Raw genomic sequence first — 17,337 nt, 5'->3', positions numbered from 1 at the left:
CTATTGCGCCCTTCAATATAGAGCGAGGTAACGCTTGGCTCCCTAAATTTATGAACATTTTTTGTAAACTCAAGTTTTGCAATAACATGATGTCTTTTCTACATCACATAAAACATTACCAGCTGATCACTGCGAGCATGCAACACCGGAAATGTCAATTAATAAATCCGAACTGAAGTCTATTTAGACAATTTTGTCCTATCATTACACTGTTGATGATATATGGTTATAAAAACATGTTCGTTGTTTATCTGGACTTATGTTTGTAGCATATTTATAAACTTTATTCAAAATTTCATTCAACATGAGCTCATGTATTACTTAAGCGAGAGTTGACATGGTTACAAAGGTGTTACTTCCACTGAAGTTCCAGTGGAATTTCATTGTTGATATTACCAGCAACTACACCCTCTCGATTGGCTGTTCTAGTAAATACATATTCTGTAGCGTGGTTCTTTAATTTCGACACAAGAATGGTTTAACTACACAATATCATAAGCATAACATGACAAAAATTCTCCACCTACTCCTCTTGATATTATTTATCATTGAAAATTAGAAGTCAACATATGACATGCTACGAAGCCAATTCCATCCCATTGCATGACATCTTCCTAAACGTCACAGGTCATAACGCAGATGAGCATGATGAGGTATGACCACATTTAGCATGGTTAGGAGCTTTGAAAAGGATGCACTGATTGCAATATGATACACTACACATACCATTTCACACAAAACACTGTGTAGATAGGCTTAAAATAATTTACTATGCTTAAAGTTCTCTATCCCAGTTAACCAAATTTAAGGCTTTTATCATGTTTATACATTGTTTCGTTTCAAGACGTTCCCAAGGAAATGATCCTACTTTTCAACAGGACTGCTGTTTTCAAATAGATTTATTATGATATTCTTAATTTAATGAAATTTCAAACATTGTGACATATGATGAGAAAGTTATAGATCTCCAATGGCATGACAAACTATCAGATCTGCGGGAAAATACTCTCTCTTGCAATCCATAAGTCCTCTTTCATTTTGAGCATCCAAACACACAACAAAACACAAAAAACACAACAATCAGTTGTAAACTGTTTATCATTTCCTCAATCAACAACCTAATAATTTAGTTACAATTGCAATCAACGATCCTGTTGAATGTTTGAAAGCATGATAACATCACACAACATTCCACCAGTGTCTGATCCGGCACTGGAAGTCAACACCAGCAGTGCAACATGGACAACACTGATATTGACACATGATTGACGATAGTCAATATCAGTTCGTCAGCTGCTGCTGGCTCAGCTGGTGCAGTCATAAACCCTTTGCCTGGAAATGTTTCTCCCATAAAAGAAACACAAAATCTATGGATCCTCAAATGATTCCTGCCCATGTGTACAAAAAGGGTCATTATTTTTTATACACAGTGATTTATCTGCTTCAAGGCCGATATTTGTCCCCAAATCTGCAGCAAATGTCAGTAAAAATTCCTAAATAAAGAACTAAATAGTTGCAATTTCATGTTAAAGTATACTGCATAGTTATACATGTTAATCATGGATAATCCATCTTCCAGAGGCAAGGGCGTTAACTGACCAGATTCCATCCTTGCCAAACTAGGCTAGAATTTCAAGGCCTGATTCCAATTTTGAACAAAATATGGATTGTTTCCAAATTTGCTTTCTAAAGACACTTCATAAATCCCTGAAATATGAAGTACATAATAAAACAAAGAATGGCCATGATTACCTGGGCTGAAAATATGCTGAACACACTCAAGATATTTAAGAAGTGTAAATAAAAAATAACACTCTCTCCAATCCTGCCAATACATTCTAATTCCATCATGGCAACGGTTACTAGTCCCAAAATAAGTGAATCTGGAAAGACCAATTGTTTCTCCTGACACCTATTATCATGATCATGCACTTAACTGATGACATCTCCTCTGGCTATGTGTATTTCTCAACCCTCTCCTGCTGATGTCTATCATCTATCACTCTATTTCATGACTCACCATGTTCACAGACCTGGTATCACCAAATCATTTACCATAACAAGGACAGGCAAAAACAGAATAAAAAACAATTGTCTTATTTGTCTACTCACTCCCCAAACTGTTAACCAGTATTTTCATATTCTTACCAATGAACATGCTGAACCGTGACATGACACACCCCTTATCATTTATCACACACCTAGAATAAACTAGACGGCTGTTGTTTGCAACCTCAACATGCATCTCAAGAGCCTATAGGAACTTCAGTCTTAATGATACCACTTCTGGTTCGGAAAAAAACAAAGTCTAATGCTAGTCTAAAACAAGTCCCATGCCTGAAGCATGAACTGCTTAATCATTAAGTCTTTGACTGCATCAGGAACATTTTTTCATGCATTCAATTATGTCTACCATCAAAGTAATAACTGTGTAGTCAGAGTTGTGTATAACATATGACATAATGAATGTTTTGTCCTGTAGGACACTGTGTAATCATGGTAATCAATATGGGTCGTGTGACTGTATCCAACGGAATTAAGCAAGACTCTGTAAGACTCCATCAAGACCATCATGTCTAACGCCTATGTTGACTCAGTACAATGCATTCACCCCCAGTATCATTAATAACATGGATGAAAAGGAACTTAACTGCTTTTCCTGGCAACACTGAATCAGAATCAATAAAACAGCCAGGACTATAGCAGATGAGCCACAAATGCATCCATTATGCAAGAATGCAAAGTACAATGTACACCAGCCATGTGTATAATTCACTAGGACACTTTCCAGTCCAATATATCTAGTCACGATTATATTTCCCAGCACTCAAATACCTCCAAACCATATTTAGACTGATATTTTTAGCTGAAACACCTTCTCAATGATTTGTGGGTTATTTGGAACAAAATAATACCGGGGTACATGCTTTTTATGAGAAGTATTCAAGAACACTCCAGGAGTCCTACTCTCAGAAAGATGAAGAAAGGAATCAGAAGCCAGCAGTGCTCTCCCAGCTGGGTGCATATCACCAGTGGGGCGTGACTACAAATGCAACTAGCAGATGCTGGAAGTCATCCAATGCACAGTGATCAGACATGTTCAAATGTAGGTCAATATCCCACTTGACTGCAAATATGTCGGTCAAACAGAACTCCTGATAGGTAATCAATAATAAACGAACCAGTTTTAAGATAACTTGGGTCACAGCCCTTCTTTTAACTAACCAAGGGATTAAAGCTTTGAACACAAGCCGAAGGATTTGGTGTACATACTCAGTTGAACATGTTGAACGCAATCTTTTTGGAACCAGGTACTCAGTTGAAGACTGCAAGTTTGGACATGATTCTTGCATCACTGGAAGGTGAACTATCGATCACAGAACATAGATCTTTTGTCAACTGTGAACAATTTCCCATCTACATTCTATTTCTTATTTAAAAGATACCATCGTGGCCTGTCATTGTTCAACAGTAGCAGACAGCTCCACTATGCCTCAGTGGAGTCAGAAACTGAACTAAGTGAGATCATAGAGAGGTGTAGATTCATTGTTGATTGAATGTGGAGACATGAAGCAAACATAATCATGATAATTTATAGGTACCTTTCTCTCTTTTATCACCTGTTCCTAAAACTAAAACTGAATTCATACATCAAACCACTGTATCTGGCATAACAGTTTTGCAATGTAACACTAACACTAGTAACAGACACAAGCTATACTTGTTTTTTTTATAAATGATGCCACAGGACTGAATTGCTTGGAGCTAAAGTTTTAGACAAATCAGAAATGAATGCTAGGAAACAGGTATTTAACTCCTGATCTTTACAATGTCTATTGATAAATCATCCATCATACTGTCAGTGACCTAAACCTGATGTGAAATGTATTCAATAAAAACAAATAAAGAGCTTATGGTTGCAATTTATCATGACGAAGGAACTTAAATTGTTAAAATAAATAGTATCCACATGCTTCAAATAGTACTTGTATGTAACCAGAACATTACCTACATAATACACAGTCTAGAACATACAGATTGTGGGAGTATACATGGTTAAACATGAAAATTGAGGGCAAATGACAAAAACATAATTTTTCAATGTGAATACTGCTCTATTGGTTTTAGTGGAAAAAACACAAAAGAAAAATAATTAAGAAAACTTATGTTATCTACATCATGTACAGAATCTACCTATGATTCACTAGCCAAACCCCAATACATCCGTCATATCATGCTATAAAGTTGTTTGTATGTTGTTTAACACCACACTCAGCAATATTGCAGCAACATGACATCCAATAATTGTATCTGAACCAGACAATCCTGTGATTGATATCATGACCGTTCACATTATGATTATGTACATGAAATGGAAAGAAAAGAAAGTGACATTTGAGAGACACCACAAGCATGATAAGTAACAGGATAATTAAAGATCCAGCCTTGTCATGTTTTAGGCTTCTCTGGGTTTAGATATTAGGGTTAAGCTTTTAGATATGTTAGAAGCCTTTGCAAAAATAGGCAAAGCTTTTCAACTAAATTCTAACGCTGACCATGTTGACCCTGTTTATATTACCAGGTAATATCTACAATAAAACATAAATACACATAAGCCATATATCATGTGACCATGGACATTAACATGGTTAAACTGCTAATAAGTAATTACTGTCAGTGACTCAACAAAGCTCATCAAAGTGATCTGTCCGTATTGCACAATGCAACATGATTCATTGTGAGTGGGTTATGGATGTTGTACTGGAGGCCTGTATCAGCTGCTACCACCATGTTCACTGTTGCATCATATGTCACGGTTTTCCCACACTGAACAGGTGGCACTCACTAGCTGTGCAATGCTACACGCATATTCATTAGTACCTGTGTGTATATATACATAACCTACTTTTAGTTGAATTATTGATTTCAGAAGAACTTCTTGACATTCATTACAATTAGCTGGGCCTTATCGTGTTATGAGAGCTTTAAAAGTTCATTTCCACACACAAATGATAACAAGATTAGGAGCTACATGGTCAGAGAGTTTTACCAGCTGAACTACTGAAGGAAAACAATGCAGAGAGATAACTTTTTGAGCAACTGGGGACTTTAGGGTTTCTATGTTAATTGGGTTATTAGATTTTTCATTGGGTAACCAAAATTCTTTCACTGATCTATTCATCACTCCATTGGGTTTTTCCCAAAATTAGTGAACATTTTAAGATTTAAAAAAAAAAAAATGAAATGTTTCAGATGCATATAACTGTTCTAAATATATAGGCTTGACTCGGAAAGAAAATTAGCTCGTAATTGTGTTTCGGAAATTAGCTCCTTTGTATGCATGCTGAAAAAGCTTCATTGGGTATTTACGCGAGCTGTTTTCATAATTTGAGCTTTTCATTTAATGCATGTGTTTCTGTACGCAAGTTAATTTAATTGGGTTTTGAATATTTTGGGGGGGTATTTTACGCAAATACGCTGCTTATCTGTAGCTCTGCGATGTGAAAGTTGCATGTAAAGAATTTTTCACAAACCACTAGTCATGCTGGTTGTGTTTGTTGTTTAACGGCTCACTCAGCAGTATTAAAGCCATCTGATCATGCTGATGGCAGCCTTTCAATAAGCATGTCTGGAAAGACGATCCAGTGATTGATACTGTCAGCAACAATCCATGTGATCAGGGTACCATGGATCCATTTTGTCAAATCTTACGACCAGCATCATGAGGTTGCTGGGGACCAACCCAGAATACCCAAAGGCGATAACACTCACTTTCAGCACTGTTCAGTGAAATAGTCTAGCCCAGCACTGACAATAATTATGGCAGCCAACAATCTACTCATACTACACGATCATGATGAAATACATAATAGACCATAACATGGCCACTCAACTTGTATTGTGTTCTTACAACATGTACAAAACAGTGACTGGCCAAACAACTAGCCAGATTCAATGAGGAGTAATATTGAATATATGGTAACTACGTGAACCTCAATAATAATTTTGTGCACACTGCTGCATGCAAGTCTACAAAGAGTTCTATCAAAGAAAAGAATTTAATAGTACCCTCCATTCTATGACACTATAAACATGACAATACTAAATCAAGTTATAAATTAACAATAATGATTACTAATATATCATGTGCAAGAAACCTTATAATTGGTAATAAACATGATAAATGTTAATTTTCAAAATCTTTTCTGGCATATATGTCAACAATGATGAAAGGATATTTTATCCAAAATCCAATATTCCAAATTAATTTGATCAACCACTCTATCATCACATATCTGCAATATCTGCATGTTTTTACAAAAACGACCATCTGTGCCACCTCCAGCTGCTAATCACCACAAGGCAACAACTACCAGCTGTTATCATGTAAGCGTAACTTGAAATATACCAGCTGCCCAGCAAATATCCCTTGCCGTATACAATACACAGTGTAACAGCTAGCATATTGCTAAATGAGCAACCTTTATCCATATCCTGAGTGGGAGAACTAGCAGTACAGTAATCTGCCCATCACGTTGCCTGTAGCCCGTGGCTGCTTCACTACATAATCTCATCCCAGCCTGCTGCAAGTGTCACACTCATAAAATCTGCAGCATGCACTCAAACCACCTCCAGTAGATTGAAATTTTCTGTGAAAATATGTGTCAATAGTAATCCTGGCTTTAATTTTTCAGACACCACATCGTGTATATCCTGTGTTGCTTATTACTACACACTTATCATTCTTTGTGACATGTGTAGTGCAATTATTTGCCAAGGAAAGAAAATTCAAAATGGCAACTCAAATTACACTGATATCAGAAAATTGATTTCCTTGAAGAAAAACCCAGGCTTAGAATGTACTATTGAAGCATCAGTGGTTCTATGTGCTCAATAGATTAACTTGCAAAAACATGTTAACAGTGAGAATAGGAATTTGATAGTTTCAAATGTGTCTACCTAACCATGCTAACCACAATAAGCACTCATAAGAAAGCCTCCATATTTCCATCAAACCATGATATGCATGAAAAGCTAATAAGAGAATAGACATTTCTATATAAACTTCAAACAGAGTGCACTTGTTTGCTTGTTTGTTTGTTGTTTACTCCATCACCAAGTAACATCAATATGTTGATGCAATGCTCAGGCCTGTATGTCAAATGTTATGCTTTTAGTTTCAAAAAAGATTTTTATAAAACTTGGTTTACGAATCCGCAGACTCCCAAAAATATAAACGTGGAAAATAAAAATATGAAAAGTAGATGACTTTTTCATTCTGCCGAGCAGAAAAATAAAAAACAATTAAAAAAAACCCAACTCATTTACTGTCACTACAAATATAAATTATTAAAAATACTGTATTAAAAACTGTTGAAAATCTATCTTAAAAAATGTTCCTACCTACTTAACATTTTGAGGAAATATAAAACAAAATGTGGGGGGAACTGGATTTCGACCGACCATCCTGAACTAATTTTGGCCCCCCCCCCCCCCCAAATAACAGCCCCCCCCCCCCCCCCAAATACTCACATTAGCATCACTTTGGGAGTCATTTGCATAACAGATTGAAAATAAAAATGAAACAGTTTTTACGTTTAAAAAAAACCCAACACTCACATTAGCATCACTTTAGGAGTCATTTGTATAACAGATTGAAAATAAAAATAAAACAATTTTTATGTTTATAGTTACACAAAAAAAAATGGAGGAAAGCATCACCAGCTTGATGAAAAATCATCTGACCAATGTCCATCAAAGTTAAAAAATGAAAAGAAAAGAAAAATATATTTAAAATCCACTCTGCATGCTCTGTTTACCCTATCATCAACAGACAGGAAACAAGCACTAGAACAGATCTATATCCGGATAAGGAAAGGTCATCGACTGGACAGCAAACTTGAAGTGATCATGGCGATCAGTCAAGATATATTACCCATTCAAGTATTATTATCAAACAGTCCACATCACTGCTAAACATATGTGCGGGGAGGTCCCTGATGTGGTCACTGAATGCTGTACTGTCGACCACAGACTAGGTTATATAAACTAATTTCATACAACCAAATAACTGGCATTCATCAAAATTGTCCATCCTAACCTACTGGCCATAACAGAATAAGGGCCGCCTAAGAGGACACATACCAGCCATGCTAATTACAAACCTGAGAAGGATTAGGCTATTTAATCACATGACTGGATGTTGGATGTTAAGGAAAACAAGCTCTGGTCTTAACAAGCTTAACATGATAACAGATAAACAGATGTTAAATATTTACAGAGCCAGTTCTGTTCTTCAGACATGGTCAATTCATTAGCATGATGTGTCAATTAAAAAACCCATGAGAAAACCTGGTAAATTAACGATCTAATATCAGTTTCAAAATGCCAGGCAAATGTGTAATAGTTGGATAACTCCTGGTGCAATATAATGTCATTGACACTGGTACTACTTACTACTAAGTCTGGAAAACAGATGTAAACTGAGATGAAATACTGACAACATGCACAGTAACACCTCTAACTTCTTCCTACTGTGAAATACAAGACTTTCACCATATCAAACGTGTACATAGATGCAACATCAGTGAATACGAAAGTAATGAAATCATGCCAGTCACAGGACATTACAAGCCAAAAAACAAGTTGTCTGACAGTGAACATGGTGAAGGCATTTCTCTCTAACCCAATACAGAGTTTATCAATGGAAAACAGCAAACATGAAAAAAGATGCACTTTATCGGTATGACCCCTAAAATAGAAACACATGAAAATTGATTAAAGCAGACACAGTGAAAAAAGCATATGTCAGACAGAAAATTGTCGGGTGTTGAATAGAAGTTGGGGGGAACACTGAACCTAAAACATGTTAAAATGAAACATTTACCAGGCCAAAAAATGACATAACACAAGGACACAACGGAAAAAGCTTGAAATTCTACTAGCCCTCAGGATACCTTTAACATGAGACATATGATGGCGACTAGTTTGTTCCAATTTGCATCCGTGGCAGACCAGCCTCTTTCATCCCCTTTATGTTTACCTTTACAATGTTTACATATCTGAGGGATCATTTTACACAAGGATCACCAACAGTAGTCTCAGCTGCCAGAGAATATTTATGCACTACCATGGTAACGCAGTCAACATGTTCCAGTAAAAAGGTAACATGATAATGCAAGTATAGAGCATCGTGCTTGTAAATCTGTAAATAAGTAAGTCTGAAAATGCTAAACCCAGTCAAAAACGATGACTGCAGCTGACAGGGCTAATAATATATGTATGTATTTACTTCACGTCTTGCATAGTTACAAGACCCACATTCTTCACAGTTTTCTCCTACAGTGTATAATAATCACCATATCATCAGAGATTATCATATGCTTTCATTAAATTTACACATACCACCACTATAGCAAATCAAAATCATGTAAATATCTAAACATTCTGAATGACACTGAATTATTTCTCAGTAACTACAATGTTCATAAAATGACTGATCTATTTTTGCAAAGAATATACAATGAGAGTAATGTTACCATGGTTACCTGGTAATCAAACTGTGAATTATTCATACCTGAACAAGTTAACTAGTTTTGAAGTATATATGAAAATTCCTAACATAACCATGTTAGCAGAGGCTTAGGTTTCTGTGGGGGCACAGGTGGCCCAGTTGTCTAAGGCGCCACGATTCGCTGTGCAGAGGTGCGTCCCTTGGGCACACCAGAAACCTATGATTGTGGGTTCGATTCCCAGTTTGCCCCGATTATGTTTCTAGATCTGTCAGCACTATACCCTTGCTCATGGGTTTCACCGAAGTGGTAAACGTCCAAGACCTGCGTCACTCAGGCTTTCCTCCCACATTAAGCTGACAAGCAGTGATACAACTGGAATACTGTTCTAAGTGGCGTTACACCCAACTCACTCACTCACTTAGGTTTCTGTACAAGGACCATGATGACACAACTGTGAGAGATATGACCATTAATAATATCATCACTAACTCTGCTTTATAACATTGTACCCCCCCCCAAAAAAAAACAAAAAAAACAACACCATATTGACCATGTTGACATGATATACAGTTAAATCATAAAAAAAAGTTGTTTAGAAAACTGCTCAACATGTTCAAGACAAAGTTTAAAATCATCCTTGATGTGTTTTAACTAAAATCTATGACCAGGCAATCAACTTCTGTCAGACATTCGTAAGAGTACACTTCACAGCTGGCTGCCTTTTCCACGTTCGCAGGCAAGTTTTCAAACACCACATCAATACTAACGTGATGGCCACAGCTTGATCATATTGGCTAGTGTCTTAGCATTAGTGAGTAGGATACCTTAAGCATGATCAAGGATGACATTCTGTATTCATGCATGTTACACAACTCGTTCAAGGCAGTACTAAACGTAAACTCGATCAAAAGCTGGGACAGTGTTTACTGTTAACACAAACACAGAATTACCCCCTTTATCACAGACAGCTGAGTATGAACTGTAGCCTAATTAGACATAGTAGACATTCCTGAGGAGTGAAGCATTGTCCATGATTGTCACTCCTGACTGACAAACAACGTCATGACATATATATTACCATTAACATCCGGAATTATTCAGTGTATTGTATCATTGTCAAAGTGAATATGACAAAGTTACAACAAAAGTTGCAGATTACATATAAAGTCAACCCAGTGACAGGAGCACTTTATCATTGCACTTGATCTGGTGTATACACTGAAGTTGACTGAAGTTTTATTTTTATCCAAAAATACAAAAGTCAGAATGTATGGGTGTAGTAGTCAGAAAGAACTGCGGAAATTAGTGACTTATAGTTTAAACATAAGATAACATAGATATGTTTTGTCATTAAACAATATATCCCGTGACTAACTATGGGTCCGGGTAGTCTTGTGGGTACCCAGGTCCTACTCAGTACCAACCCGACCCAAGTACCCGAGTTACCCGTCCCAGTCCTAGTTAATACTACCATGGTTGCAAGGTGTGAAATTAAGAATAAAGTCATGGGATCCAGGTCAATGGCAGAACCATGATAACTAATGAAGTGATCATGGTTATACAGTAAGATTCAGTGCTGTCCCTATACTGAAATGCTAAGACAGGGATCCTTAAGGATCGCAGGACACCCCCACCCCACCCTCAACTTCTAACACTGCTGTTATAAACTTAAAAATAAGTCATCATGGTCATAGTCAACAAGTTTCAAACCACAGTCATTTTGAGGTGCATTTAAAAGTATTTGACTTCAAAATTTTCATTACTATCAAAACCATAGATTTCATACGTTCATTGTCACTTAACAGAGCAGTGACTATGAATCATCTTCATTGCCTTCTGATTAAGTATGGGCAGTGGGGACACTGAGGTAGCCTAATGGTTAATAGGGGATGGGACAATACACCAACTGTGTGATCCAATACGTATCATGTTACTTTGTCAGAAAAAAATAAATTCATTAGTGTGCAAAAATAATTTGCTACAGAGTTGCAATGCACATCCTGGTAAACTAGTAAAAGTGCCAGTCCACAAGGAAATGTCAATGGACCTTCCTGAAGTTCATGACAAGGTTTGAGTGAGCAATTGTTTACGTTAATGTACATATGATTCTCTATTTCTCTTCTTTCCTTTTTGTCATTTATATAATGTATTAATAGTAAATGAGTATAGGCAAGTAAATCTACAAACTTTGAAGTTTGTCTTGCCAGCATATGCAGGTTGTGTAGAACAATATGTGCAAGTCATAGCATTAGTTCAGGAATCATATTTCAGCCACGCATACTTTGTTAGCTGTTACTTTTTCTTAAATTTTCTTTTGACTGTCACTTGGGTGGACGGTTTCTTGCTGTTTTCATTTGCATCAATCGGCTTGGAATTCTGTCCACCATCACTATTATTAATTCAAACGTAACTGTCATTGTCGTTTTCATTCACAACTTTCTGTGGAACAATTGTGTTTTTGCTGTGCAAAGATGGAAAAGTACAGGATGTTGTCAAGTAATGCAAAATGGTGTACGTATGTCAGAAGTTTGCAAACTCAATGCACTGCAAACAGCATGATCATTTAGCATGTTTAGCGTAACTGAATCCTCGCACCAATGCATGGAGCCATCAAACTGTTCACTGACACAGACAATAAGTGCGGTTATGTCATTGCAATCATGAAACTGGCAATTGCGAAAATGTCAGAGCAAATGTCAATAAAGTTAATTAATGGTGAAAAAACATTAGGATCGGAAGCATTTGATCGGGTCAGTTGGGTAACCTGAATCATAAGATATTTTTTGTAAGGCTTAAATTGATGGAGATGGAATTTCCACAGGGTACAAAATTCCCCAGAACAAGTACATGTGCAATATTACGCAAGTCAACATTATTCATACCAGAAATAATTAATATCACCTGTATTGTACATGTATATGTTTAGGAAGCCAAGTTGCCAACAGTAGATTTAGGCTGCCAATCATAGATTTAAGTCGTATTGGCAACCGAAATGGTTGCGACTTAGAGGGCTGAATGAAGGTGTACATAAAAAATTATTTTTGGTATCATCAATAGCCACAATATGTTCATTACAATGTATTAAAGGATTTAATGCTTAGTGTTAACATTAAATAATATGATTATGAATGAACACACACGACCATAATTCGTAAGTTGATCATTATCAGGATGAAGATAATGTTGACTGACAATGACAACGATATATTTGAATCAGACCTGGCAGAAAGGGTGTCAAAATAAACAGATGACAAGGTGAAATACCATAATATCTTTTGCAAATTAATGGAAAAAAAAGTACACAATCAGGCTCTGTAATTTTTCAGAGGCATACCCGTTTAAATTATAATGTAATCACACATAGATATTACCATAACATTCTAATAATACAAAATATCAAAAACACATGAAATTACAGTGACAATGGCATGATGCTATCAATATGCTCAAACACATAATGGTGAATATCAACGATCTCATACCGAATGCCAATTGTATACAAACCGATACAACCCTTGTATTCATGGCATTTCTCTACAACTAGCACTATAGACACTGACATGTACATTTGATTAATCAAGGCCCTTCACATAAAGTATAACTTGTCAAAAACATACCATTGATTACATGACTGACACATAACACAATCAGTATCTGGTATATAGACAGGCTAACTGTCAGCTTTTCAATGTTGCTAATGTACTGCCTGTCTGCAAGGACGCCGTCCCCAAGCAACAAGTTTGCACGGAACTCATCCGAGTAGCTGCTCTGCAAATTACGCAAACAGCTTCTTCGATACATCTATTACACAGCCATACCTTACGTCAAGCCGACAAGCTTCTTACTTTCCCCAAATTAGTAAAATCACAACACCACACCTGTAGATAGATAAATGAAAACGGCGTCTTCGCTACAGCGACCTCCAGTGGACGATTCAGTAATCAATTCGGAGACTGCTTGGTGGAGAACATTTTAACATTCCACAAGTTCATTTCAAGTAATATTACCCGAATTGTTACTTTTCCCGGAACTAATTTTAAAATAAGAGATGCCCACATATACACTTATTATTTCGATATGTTGGTAATAACATGCTCCTCAGAATAATAGTTATATTGTCTGGCGAATAGAAATAGTTGTTTGGGAAACTGTTTCCACTTTCGTTCGCAAACAGGCGAGAACTGTCAGGCACTTGTTGTCAACAGAGAAGCGCGTAGCAGGGAAGGGCAGGTTGTTCTACAGGCTAATCCGTTGTTTAAGGGAGTATACGTATTGTTAGACTACACTGAGCAAATTAATACATTCCTGTTACAAGGTGTTTGAATATTTTTTTCTCTTCGCTCATCAAAGAAAAAAGTGTCATTTTTCTTAAGCGAAAGGGGATTTAACATAATTCCACATAGCTTAAGCGTTTGCCCTTTTCGCGGGGCTATTTATAAATATAACCTTACACTATTAGAATTCATTTGATGACAAACATATAGGTGCCTAATTTGAAATAGGATCGCTTGCCTCTGATACAAGAAAGACATTAATATTATTGATGTAAAAAGAATTGTAACACGTTATCTGATAAATGTTTATAGTACAGTGACTATATGATGTAAACTTAGCGCGGATTATTCCCTATCTTTGACATTTATGACCCGTAATTTTTATCTAATTTGCATCAACTTGTCTAGACCAAGGTAAACATGGTGAAGAATTTCCTTCGCCGAGGAATATCTTTGCACCTGGGATAACATTCCTATAAAGGTGAAGCAGTCCCCCTAAAAATGACGAGTCTCCAAATGTGTAATGTTTAGATCTGACATTCATCTCCAGAGTTAGAAATTGGCACTAGTCCTGTAGTACTTGCCAAACTGCCCAATAGTTAAAGTATCATAAGGACTAGTAGATATTTGCCATTTTTAAGGGTTTTGCTATATATTATCATATAAGGACTACTGGACCAAAAATGTTAGTTTCTACCGCTGCATCTCACATATAGGATTATACACACATGATTAATGGTATTACAAAAGCACATAGGAACATGTGTAAGGACTGCCGATGTGAGCACCTGTTACGCCACACGAATCCAAGGTTGTGGTTTTGTTTTCACCAGAGCTTCAGATTGCTGTCGTTATACGAACTCCCATCCTCTTGTGATTTCGAGTGATTATGTTTCACGGTATGTGTCTATTTCCATTCAAGATCGAGACGTAGTAAATAGTGCCCCCTGTGAAACACGGGCGCCATCTCTGTGTGATTAGGCAAGTCGTTAACTGCTAGATGTATATATTATGCATCTATAAGGCCTCATACATATGTATATTGTTTTAGTTGGTTCCGAGACGGACCATAAAAACAACTGAAATTAGAAAATAAATTAAAATGACTTTTGACCAAAAAGAGTATGTCCTACTGTTTTACAATTAGACGAAATGAACAAAAGTAACATGAATTTTTTAACAATCTGTTATTTGTTGTAAACATGGTATAAAAATCAATATTCTAACAAAAATCAAACAAAACAATTATTTTTCTGTATCTTGCTATGTTTGTTTTTCATTCATTAGTTGAGTACTAATCTTGAAGTTGGTAATTTTATTTCCCCGACTCGTACATTGAATTTTCGGGCAATTTCTTTTTTAAGACAACTTATAAGAAATGAAAGGCCTTCGGGTTCAACAAACATACAAACAGTTGTTTCGGAATGACTGGATTCACACTGAATTCCAGTTGACCCGAGACCTCCGTAGTCATCAGGGGGATCCTTATTTTACTCACGAATGTGCGTTATATAGCTATATGAATATTATCATGCAGTTACCCATCTGTTTTGAATGCAGATCACAGTGTCGGAGAGGCGCAGAACTCGAAGAGATTCAGGTGTTGGTTATATGAAGAGATGTTCTTTCGGAGGGTCAAGACAAATTTTATTTGTCTGTTTAACGCCACACTTTAAAATATTCCAGCTATATGACGGCTATCTGTAAATAGTCGAGTCCTGACCAGACAATCCAGGGATTGGCATCATGAGCATCGATCCTCGCATTTGGGATACGATAACATGCATCAACCAATTCGGTGAGCCTGACCACCCAATCCCGTTAGTCGCCTTTTAAGACAAGCATGGGTTGCTGAAGACGTATTCTACCCTGGATTTTCACGGTTCGAAACTGAATCCGGAATGTTTTAGGCCACATAGGTGCTGTCCCGGGTAGAATATAGGTCCCCAGTGCCACATGTTTTTTCCTAAATAATGATGACATTGTAATATTGTGTGATCACGTGGCTGACCTGCTACCTTGACGAAGTGGATCGTTGTTCATCCTATTTACCTAGAGATTCCCTGTACATCGAATATTGCTGACTTAGGTAATACAAACTCACCCATTCAGAGTTTGTGTACATTTACCGCCATTCTGCATTCTTTATACCATATACAGTAAACTACGGTTATAACTAACTCAAAGGTACCACAAATGTTAGTTTGTATTAACAGTAGCTCATTATACAGCAAATGGCCTGGACAAAAAAAAACGTTCCTTATATTCGTCAGTTTGTGATAAGCGTGTTCGTTATAAATAGTTAACTGCAGTCGCTGTTTACAACATGCAGCTACTGTCTTTAGTTACCTGTTCTTGAACACTTCCGTTTTTTTTTTAGATTAGACGGTTTTTTCTTGACACGTGACAGTTGTATCAGGGTTTTAGTAATAAATTATCAATTACAAAAGTAAAAACAATCTTCAGTTCATTTTCACGAGGAGAAACTGGTAGGCACCGGGTTAGAGTGTAGGTCCACAGCACTCTAAGATTTGTCGTAAGAGGCGACTTAATGGAAAGGGATGTCAGGCTCGGTGACTATATAGGTTATAGGGGGATTGCGTGTCTTTGAATACCCCGACGGAGTGGGACGTTGTTCATTATATCAACCACTGGTTTGTAATGCCCAGATGCGATTATCTGTACTAACCGCCGTGGTATATCTCGAAATTGCATGTACTGTGCAGTTAAACATTTGCTCAGCGCATTGAAAACGCTCCATGCAAAAATAACATTGAATTCAAGGAAGACAATCAGATTTAATTCTTCCTTTTTGTCAGATGTTAAGATGATGTGCTTGTCCATCGGAAATTTCTAAAGCTTAGCAGGTTATGTGGTTGACAGGCAATAATATATGTACATGAGCCTATACTTAATCAAAGACGCGCCTCCTTTACATTTGAAGCCTATTTGGATACGCATCATTAATACCTTCTCATGTATGCACTACCTTCACCACAACCTGCATTTCAAAGACGATATATAACTAGAAAACACTAAATGTTAACGCATCTTCATACAGCCACAGACGACCTTGAACTGCTCCTGTGGTTTGTTCCTACAGTATTTCAAGGTTAGAGGTCGCGACCTTATCTCCTTACACCATGACACGTTTTATGCAGATGATTCACCTATAAGTAGCCGACCTATTTCATTCTTCTGAAATCTGAACCCAGCGAACGTGACTTGAACCCAGCGACTTGAAAACAGCGTAAACAAAACAAAAAGTAATACTGAAAACTGATGCTACGTAGAAGCGCCCAAATTCAAGCCTGGCATAAATAGTCATATACATTAAGTACGTTCATTGGATGAGCCACTTAGGACAGATATTAATTCCCCTAAAATACAAGTAACATTTCAGGTAGGTATACTGCAGTAAGACAAAGCAAAGACGTATATATACGTCTTTGGACAAAGTCACAAACTTGAGCATTGTAAAAGCAAGTACTAAAGATTGACAATGAAATCTGTTTTATGGACTGTGTCAAGTTTACACAACAGCAAAT

At 36.8% G+C, this 17,337-nt stretch overlaps 1 protein-coding gene across 2 annotated transcripts in view; it reads right to left on the bottom strand.

Annotated features, from left to right (window-relative positions):
- Positions 1 to 13,477, bottom strand: part of LOC124140586 (CD82 antigen-like) — a 29,935-nt gene extending 16,458 nt beyond the window's left edge. The window contains exon 1 of one of the 2 annotated variants that reach the window (XM_046508235.2): positions 13,394 to 13,477. The gene's annotated coding sequence lies outside the window, so the exon portion shown is untranslated. Of the gene's footprint in view, positions 1 to 13,333 lie in introns of both variants that reach the window. The other variant, XM_046508234.2, reaches the window with a different exon arrangement.
- Between the last annotated feature and the right edge of the window lie 3,860 nt (positions 13,478 to 17,337).

This window comes from Haliotis rufescens, unplaced genomic scaffold (genome assembly GCF_023055435.1).
Source record: "Haliotis rufescens isolate VD_foot unplaced genomic scaffold, xgHalRufe1.0.p SCAF_6, whole genome shotgun sequence".
NCBI lineage: Eukaryota > Metazoa > Mollusca > Gastropoda > Lepetellida > Haliotidae > Haliotis > Haliotis rufescens.
The sequence above is the reverse complement of the archived record's forward strand: the minus strand, read 5'-3'. Positions and strand labels throughout refer to the sequence as shown.